Here is a 10295-nt window from a genome sequence, read left to right as displayed (position 1 = left end):
CCAGTAGCCTACATAAACCATTTGGGAGGCACGAAGTCTGCCGACCTTTCCAACCTAGCCAAGAAACTCTGGATGTTCTGTCTAGCCCTCAGAGTGGAATACTTCCCAGGAAAATCGAACGTTTCTGCCGATTGGAATTCCAGATTCCTTTCGGACTTCAGCGACTGGAAGCTCAACGTCGCTGTTTTCGACTCACTGAATTCGATTTGGGGTCCTTTTGAGATAGACCTCTTTGCGAGCCGTCTCACTTCTCAACTGGAGCATTACTTCAGCTGGATGCCGGACCCCGGTGCTCTAGCAGTGAACGCTCTTCTTCAACTCTGGTCATGGATCAATGCATACGCCTTTCCCCCCTTTGCAATGATCCAGAGAGTTTTACAGAAAGTGAGACAAGACCAGTGCTCTCTAGTTCTGATAACTCTCTTCTGGCCGTCTCAAGCATGGTTCCCCACAGCTCTAGAGCTGACATACGATCTTCCCTTCCTGATCCCTTCTCTAGAGAATCTTCTTACAGACGTAAACGGAGATTTCCATCCCCTGACCCAGACAGGGAGTTTGAACCTTCTTGCTTGGAAAGTGTCAGGAGAACCAACGAAGTCTCAGGACTTTCGACATCAGCTGCTACTCTCCTTAGAGAGTCATGGGCGCCAGGAACTCACTACAGATACAATAACATATGGAAATCGTGGGTTCATTGGTGCCTGGAAAGGAATTTGGATTCCTTACAGGCACCTATCGTTGATGTTGTGAACTTTCTGGCCAAACTTTTTGACAAAGGTTTAAGTTATAGGTCTATCAATTGCTATAGATCTGCCATCTCAGCAGGTCATGTTCTTGTCAATGGGAAAACGATTGGTAAAAATGTAATTGTTTGTAGAGTGATGAAAAGTATTTGTCTTAAAAGACCCCCAAAACCAAAATATGACACCCTCTGGGATGTGAACTTAATTCTAGATCTTTTCATCTCATGGCCAGACAACTCTCTCCTGAATAGAAAACTTCTCTCCATTAAACTTGCTACTCTCCTTTGTCTTATTTCCTGTCGTAGAGTTTCTGACGTCAAAGCTCTGGAGATCTCTAACAGATCCTACAATTTATTTGGAGTTAAATTTGAGGTTTACAGAAGAACCAAAACCATGTCTGACTCAATCTTTTATCCTCGTTTCGACCCTTGCATGAAACTTTATGTAATTGAATGTATGAAAATGCACGATGAAAGAATGTCTAACCTTCGCCCTATTAATGAGAAACAACTCCTTATTTCCTTTATTAAACCTCATAAAGCAATTTCCTCTTCTTCCATTGCACGTTGGGTTAAGTCTGTTATGACTTTAGCAGGTATTGATGTGACCAAATTTCAAGCTCATTCACTGATAGGTGCTATGGCGAGTAAATCGCTTTGGTCTGGAGGTAAGTTGAATAATATTCTTAAAGCTGCAGACTGGTCTAACGCTAGTACCTTTGCTAGACACTATTGTAAACCAATTGAACACATGTCTAATGTCGTCTTACAAGGCTACCAACATGCATAATGTAGCCTCCGTTCTTGTTATGAAATTGCGGATCTCCTATTACCATGCCTAGAAAATCTGGATTTCATTAAAGACACAGAGACTGACATTATCCCACCCACGCCATTTCCCTATTTGGTATTTGGTGATTCCTTGTTTATTCACAATTATAGTTTGATTGTTTCATCTTTTTTTCATTGACATGTTGTTTCAATTGTTTCTCATTGACATGTTAGTCTTGAATTAAATTGTGTATTTTTCTTGTACTGTTTGTGAACCTTTTGGTCACAAGTTTTCATTGCTTTCTTTCTTTTCAGATAATCCTTCTTCATAACCTGCGTTTATGGATATCTCCTTGTTTGGTGACCTTCTTCACATCTCCTTTGGATGAAAGCCTTCAAGTTCTTTATTCGTGCTAAATTCCTTTGAACTTCCTTACTTTCTCTTCGCCTGATTCAAAGAGGCAGATGGTTGTCATGTCATATCTCATAGCTTGTTTCAATGTTCTTTTAGAACGTTTGTATTAAAAGTCTTTGCATAATGTCAGCCTCCGTGTCTTTAATGAAATCCAGATTCTCTAGGCATGGTAATAGGAGAATCACACTTTTTTTAGTTGAAAATGTTAATGTTATCACTGACATATTCCCCTATCTGTAACGTTACTTTAACCTTTGATTTTTTCAGGGAGTATAGATATATATATATATATATCTATATTTAGATATATATACAGGAAAATCCAGATTCTCTAGGCATGGTAATAGGAGAATCGCACTTTTTTTAGTTGAAAATGTTAATGTTATCACTGACATATTCACCTATCTGTAAAGTTACTTTAACCTTTGAATTTTCAGGGAGTATAGATATATATGTCTATATTTAGATATATACAGGAAAAAACAAAGGTTACAGGAACGTTATAGCTAGAAAATAGAATTTAAAAACCTTAGAAATTCACTGAAAAACCGAAAGGTTACAAGGACGTTACACGTAGCTGCCAAGGTTTTAGATTGCTTATGTGTGACATTTTCATAGTTTTAGTGTACTTATGAGTGACATTCAATGACCAAATGTGTGCCACTTGGAGTGACACTTCCTCTCAAGCAAAATGAAGCAATGAAGTCCATGGAAACAGATAAATATCAGAAGTTACACCCATTTGAGCAACGACAAACTCTAAGAAGATCTTGACACTGCTGCATAGCACCTGAAATTGAAGGGCACAAATCTCTCTCATGTGTGTTTCATTTATTTTATAGCACCACTTATACCAGTGTAGGGTGTCAGAGCACTGTACATCACACACATTATACAAATACGAGTCATACATGTGTAAATTAGTCTATAGGAAATGCTACATAAGACAGTGAGGATTACAAGTTGTTGGAATCATGTCATCCATACTAGTAGGCAATATATATTTTAAGAGTGTTTGTTTTGGAGAAACACAAACTCAATATTCAAAATGTACCACGTGGTTAGCTTTACTAAAAAAAATATTTCTACTCAAACAAACCCCTTTTAGCAACATTAGGATAATGAAAGACTGGTGGCAAGGGGGGGAATAACATTCTGACCGATACTATGCAGTTTGAATGCAGCTCCTTGATGACAGTTCATATGTAACCGTGCAATATATATTTGGATTGTAACTTATTAACCACAAGTAGCAAAAGGATATCTGTGACAAAAGCAGTAACCCACTGAGCTCGCCACATAAAATGTGTACTGAGACAAACTTCAAGAAACACAAGAACACATACCTTAAGTATAACACTCTCCTCCTGACTCCAAAACCTTTATCCTGAATATACGTATTTGGCTTAGAATTAATTCTTACATGATATTAGCTGCAGAAATGCTTTGAGGCTTTACTGTAGCTGGTTTACTTACCTGGACTCAATCTGTTATTGGGAAGTCCACCTTCTAGTGCTAATCTGGGCGGGCTACGCAGCACATGGCCCTAGTGAAATAGTCTGGACTATGGTTTCCACTCCAGTCTAGTCTCTCAGTATAGCACTGTAAGGCTTGGGGGTCAAGAAGAGAAGCTCTACCACCCGCCGGGTGTAGTACCAACAGCAACGCAGACTGGGGAGGACAATAGAAGTTCTCGTAGCAGTCTCAAGCACAGCAGCAGACTAGACTGAGAGGGAACTAGGGGGACCATTCCAGACGCAGTAGCAAGGAAGGCTGGGGTGCAAGAGAGCTTTCAGAGACTGACTGGGGACCAAAAGTTATATATTCTGTCATGAAAAGTGTGTGAGAGCAGAAAAATCTGCTGAATACCTAACCATGTTTAACAAATGAAGGCACCCAAAACTCAAGACAATTAATAGGAAAGTTTAACTCTACCCACGGTGGAAGTTCATGATGTTTAAAAGTGGTTGTGGGTAATACCTGCCCCGAATCTGTGTGAACAAAGAGGCCCAATTTCCTTAATGAGGGTGTGAGAGAAATCATTTCTAAAAATGAGGTCAAAGAATGTCTTTCCATAGTATCTATGTGTTTGCATAATTTTTAAAAAGGTGTCAAAGAGTATATTTGCATACTGTTGCTAAAAGCCATGTAGAGCTGTGCTTGTGCTTGTGTGTAGTGCTGTGCTCGAGCATCCCAGCATCCCGGCAAAAGGCAGGAAGACCATTGCAAGGTGAACGGGTGGGGTCAGATGGGCAGAGCTTCAGGTAATTTTGCACATTTGTATACTCATAGTCATTTAAAGGGAGAACCATGGACTCTGTTCTCACCAGGTAAGGACAAGAAAGAACCCACTCATCACAGACACAACAGATTGCGCTCCAATAGAGCAAGGATGCATTCATCTCCACGAAGCATTTCAGATTGTCTTTTAATGTTAAACTGCTGATAAAACACACTTACTTCCCTCTGTCAAGTCCAGGAGTTCCTTTACAGAAGTGGAGCCTGAACTTGGGCATCAGCCATGTTTATTTCTGTAAGTACTTGCCATTGAGGTTTAATTTCTGTAAAATGAGCATCTGGGCCATAACGGCCCGTTGTAATTTAATGGGAGAGGGCGCTGCTCTTCCCCCTCCCTGAACTAATTTCACCCCCAGGGACCCCTCCCCCCGGCAAAAATTCACTAGGATAGAGTGGCTGCGCAGCATCCCTCCCCAGGCTGATCTCAGCCACTGGGGCAAACTCAAAATTCAATGGGAGAGAGTGGCCATGCGGACCCACTCTCCAGGCCGATTTCGGCCTTGGGGATCCCATCCCACGTGGCCCAGCCAAATTTCAATGGGGAAGCATGACTGTGTGTCCCCCTTTCCTGGGCCTATTTCGACCCCAGTGACCACATCCCTGGGGCCCAGCCAGGTCTACCTGGGTGCTCTGGACCCACCCAAGGCACCCAGTGTGCTTTGATTGGGACCGCGGGTAGCCTCGATGTCCCCGCTGTGCCACACAGCTCTCTGCCTCCTGTGGGATCTGGTATTGCTCCTACATGCAGGGAGCTGATAAATATACAGCTCCCTGTGTGCATGAGCAATATTGTATGTGTTTCACTGTCCGCATTTCAGCAGGCAGAGAAACAAATGAAAACTCTGCTCCCAGCCAGTTGGAGCACTTTGACAGCTCCAGCTGACTGTGAGTGGGGTTAGTGTCTGCTCTCTCTTAGCTGGTGTAGTCAAAGCTTCTGCCATTCAAAAGCAAACATCTATCTCCCGAGGTTGGGCACCTCGGGAGAAAGGAGGAGCAGGGCCCGGGGGTGGCAACCCCAGGGGCGTTAATGGCTCCTTCAGATTCCACGGGCCGGCCCCAAGGAGGTGGTGGTCTTTGGGTCCAAATATGGCCCAGGAGGGGGGCCAAGTGCCACCCTCCCTACTTTTCAGTACTTTGGATCCCTGGTGAGGTGGTCGTCCCTGAAGCAATTCTTTCGACATGCAGCCTCCCTCTTTTATATCTCATCACCCTTGGGATGTGGTGGTCCCTGAGGCCTTTGAAGGCCAGAGGAGCTGTGGCCTTGAGGCCCCCCTCCTAATCAATAAATAAAGCCCCGGGGAGGTGGTGGGCCTGGGGCTCAAACTGGCATGCAAGCATCCCCCTACCCATTTGTTGATAAAATAAATGCCCCAGGAACTTGCCCACCCGGAGGCTGAAAGAAAAATAAGCATGGGAGACTGCAGGGTTGTTTTTTTTTTTTAAATCTGCAAATGCGTGAAGTCTCATGATTTCACAGCAAAATAGTTTTTTTTAAATTGCATCTTTGCCCTGGCTGGGTCCTTGAGCGATCCCAGCACCAGGGCTAGGGGGTCCGGGTATTCATACCCTGCCCCATTTTCTTTATTAATACGTTTTTGGGACTCAGCTCAGGCTGAGTACCAAGAGGGCTGCCAACACTTCCTGGTTTAAGTGCTGGCATAGAATCATATCTCTGCACGAGATTGGGAGGATAAGTGGAGGGTTTGCGCCTCAAGATATACACATTTTCTTTTCTTTTAATAACTCTAAGACTACTGAATGGATTTATACCAAATTACAAAAAGGTTGCCTTTTGGACAAACGTCTATCTTTCTCCCAAATTTGGTGTATTTCCAATCAGTGGTTTGGGCTAAAATTCCTATGGGAATAAACATGGGAGATGTAAATTGTTTGACCCCCTTTTTCTCGGCCCCAGCTTAACGGATCACCCTGAAACTTTCCAGGCACAATAAGAACCACGTTTTTGGGGAAATGTCATGAAGATTCATCAACCAGTGGCAAAAATCTTGACAAGTCAAAAAACTATTTTCCTATGTAAACCAGGTCCTACCTGGAACTACCTACTGGTTCCTGCTAGTAGGTATATATATATCAATAGCTGTCGGTCGCCAGAAGTTAGTTAGAGTTAGGACCCAAATGCTATTTAAAAGCCATTTTTCATTTGCCTATATCTTTGGCGCTGGTTGTTGAATCGACAGAAACTTTTCAAAACTTATGTGCCAGTTACTTCAGCTGCTGTCTTGAAAGTTTCGGGTGATCCATCAAGCGGGACCGAGCAAAAGGAGGTCCCAAAATGGGTTCTCCCCATGTTAATTTCAATAGTATAATTGAACAGCAATACCGCAAAAACTGCTGAACGAAATGACACCAAATTTGACAGAAAGCTAGCCATTGGACTAGAAAGCATGCTTTTTGTGGTTTGGTGTAAATCCATTCAGTAGCTTTTTAACTTTTAACCAAAAATGTAAATTATATATATAGGGGGCGGATCTGCGTGCAGAGGATCCGGAGGGAAAATGAAGGCCCTAATTGGATGGCCTTCGCTTGAAAGAAAAGTTATGGCCACCATTTTATTTATTGCATCAGCCGGGTGCAGAGGAAATATATTGGGAAACACACATATGGGGTTAGGATACATTTAGCCTGACCCCAGAGGACATATAGAGGGGTTCCTAAGGGATTGCTTATAATCCAAAAATTTCATTTTTTTGCCGAAATGAATAATCAGCAGATCCAGGAAAAAAAGAAAAAAATAGAAATTCACTGATAAAACTAAAGGTTACAGGGTAATTATAGTTAGGCTGACGTTTACCCATACAAAACTTTATAAATTCAGCAGTTATAGTTATCCATATAGTTAGACTTATGTGAAGAAACTATAACTTATGCCATTTGGTAACTTAAGGCAACGAGTCATAGTTTCTCAACATAAGAATAACCATAGCTGCTGAATTTCTATGGTTTTGTATAGGTAAAAAGTCAGCCTAACTATAACAACCCTGTAACCTTTGATTTTATGATTTTATCAATGAATATATGTTACCTACTGTCAGTCGCCAGTAGGAAGTTATTGTTAGTAACCCTGGACGAAGCACTACGCTACGCTCGCTGAGTTTGCGAAGTTTTCGCAGCTTCGCACTACGCGAGCTGCACGTAGCACAGTGCGAACATGCGTAGTGCAGCGTAGTGTAGTACAGTGCTCATTTTTTGCTTGTTCGCGGTCCTGAACGTCATGTTCGCGACCGCGAGCAAGCAAAATGACATCCCGGCGAGATTCTCTACGCGAGGAGGTCAGGTTTCTCATTGTGAGTGGTTGCGCTTGCTCGCGACCGCTCTCAATGAGAAACTACCTGTTCGCGTTGAGAAAGCTGCCGCTCGAGTAATAATCTACTCGAGCAGCAGAAAACTACAGCTCGCACTGTGCAAGATGCCGTTTTCAATGCTTGCACAGTGCCGGATGCTTGTCTGCACTGTGCAATCATTGAAAACGCATCTTGCACAGTGCGAACATGCTACTACGCAGCTCGCGGAGTGCTACGTGAAGTTCGTGTAGTGCGAAGTGCACTTCGCGTAGCTTCGCGTAGCGCTACTTCGCGAACTACGCCCACCCTTAATTAGGACCTTGTTTCTATTCAAAATGCGTTTTTTCTTTTTTTTTTTTACAATTCTTTGCACAATTTTCCAAACTAATGACCAGCTCAGGTCAGCTCCTGTGATGAAAGTTTCGGGGTGATTTGTCAAGCAAGGGCTCAGAATAAAGGGGTGTCCCAAAATACATTTTCCCAATGTTAATTTCCATAGGATTTCCATAGGAACTTCAGACAAAGCTACAGCCCGAACTGCTGAACAGAATTCCACCAAGTATGGCAAAAAGGGAGCTCTTGGTCCAGAAAGAGTGTCTTTTTAAAAAATATTGTAAATACGTTCAATATTTGCTGAGAAATTTAAAAAAATAAAAATATCGATATCTGAGCACCAAGGAGGATTCACGAATCCTCCCGAGCACAAGCTTCATTCTGATTGGCTGCCAACACTCCAAACCAGGAAGTGTTGGCAACCATCTTGTGACTCAGTAACTGAATCACAAAAAAAACGTTTTAAAAAGCATAAAAACAAGAAAAGGGGGCAGGATAGAAACACCCTAACCCCTGGGTCTGCTCAGGGGTCCCACAAGGACCCCCGGGGCCCAAAATAGCATTTTCTTAAATAAACAAATCGGCCAAATTAGCGCTGGGTGCGCAAATCCGTAAAAAATAAAAAACAAACGAAGTGCGGGCTCCCGTGCTACATTTTCTATAAGACCCGGGTGGGCCAGGTCCCAGGGCAATGTCTAATTATGTAGTGGGAGCCCCTACAACCCCGGGGAGCGCCTCCTCCCCGGAGCTTAGATAATTGTATGCAGGGGCACGTGGCACCCGCAGCCCTGGGGCCTACCACCTCCCTGGGGCTAGTTGAGTTTTTTGGCGCTGGAGGAACCTTCCACACCGTGCCCCTGCCCGCGAGATGTGCTACGGCTGTAAAGTGATCAATTAAATCAATCCATGCTCCGCTGGGACTGGCCTCAGCTTCACAATACCCAGATGAGAATATCAGCAATCCTCCAATGATCAAGTGCTAAATTATTTTACTTTCTATTAATGAGAAGTGTTTTTCCCGGTGTAAATAAAGCACTTCACTTATTAAGTCCAAACAGTAATCGGGAATGCGCTGCAGTACTTCGCACCTACATCCTGAATAGAGTAGGTCTGTGAAGGGGGCACACGCTTGTTGCCTTTGACTTTCCAAAGGAATTGTCTGAATAGGTCAAGCCCCTTGAATGCCTGTACTCACTTTCCCCTCGTCCTCTGATCATGAAAAATGTCTTCTAATTTGTCCTTTTTTCATTGTAACAAAGCTCTCGATCCTCGCTACGGTGCACGTAGAGGTAGATAGCTTTTATGAGGGAGCGGAGACAGAGGCACAAAACAAAATGTTAGTATTTGGTTGGGATTGTTTTTTTGCCAATAACTGTGCTAGGGGGGTCCTAAGAAGATGGGACCACCACTGAAGTTCAACAAAATGTGCTTTTTGTTTATGCTCTTTGTGTTCAAGGCATCTGTTTGGTACCCCCCCCTAGGTATGGGTGGATCCCAAAATCATCACCTCTCTCACTGCTTGCTAATTTTTCAGTTCCACTTTTGTGAAAGTACTATATGCTATTTAGCATGTGTACTGCGGCTACACAAACTACGCCCAGGGTTAATATATATATTATTACTACCTTTTCAAATGAGGTAAGTACTCTGAGGAAAATATTATGTCGTAACTGGCATATTTTGAAGACTGTTCTGGTAATAGGTAGGACACTCCCTGATTACCCACATATAACCTTCAGACGCAGTAGATCACTAAAAGATGTATTGGTCAAGAGCCATTATGAACCAATTCCATTTGTTCCGAGAATCAGTAAAGTCACAGGGTTTTTTCCATGCTCTAAATGCAAGGTCTGCAAAAATAGTTCCAGAGTTCTCTCATATAAAATACCAGGCATGAAGGGTGTCAAACTGATAAATACGTTTTTGACCTGTAATACCCCATTCTGCGTGTATTGCTTGGTATGCCCATGTGCCAAATATTACATCGGCAGTACAATACACCCAACAAAACGGAGAATCCTGGAACATGCCAGAGCAATTGAAAATAAGGATTTCTCATACCTTGTGGCGAGTCACTTTGCCAAGTACCACAACAGTAATAGGAATCTTTTGAAGTTTTACTGCATAGATCACATTCCTGCCAGTGATCGCTGAGGAAACCGCAAATTGAGATTACGTAGACTTGAGTCTAGGTTCATTATAGACATGCAAACTGTCATTTCAAATGGTTTAAACACTGAAGAGGAGTTATCAATTCACTTAGGCTGAGAAGGTTGATGATGAATTCTGATGATTGGAGATATTTTGCTAAGCGTTATCTGGTTAGAAGTACACTTTTTAACTGAACATTGAATGTCTGCACTGCATATGAACGAGTCTGCTGGTTTATAACAATACGCTAATATAATCAATCATGTTGAGAGGCACCTAAATG

This window comes from Lissotriton helveticus, chromosome 1_1, assembly GCF_964261635.1.
Source record: "Lissotriton helveticus chromosome 1_1, aLisHel1.1, whole genome shotgun sequence".
Lineage (NCBI taxonomy): Eukaryota > Metazoa > Chordata > Amphibia > Caudata > Salamandridae > Lissotriton > Lissotriton helveticus.
This window is presented reverse-complemented; position numbering follows the sequence as displayed.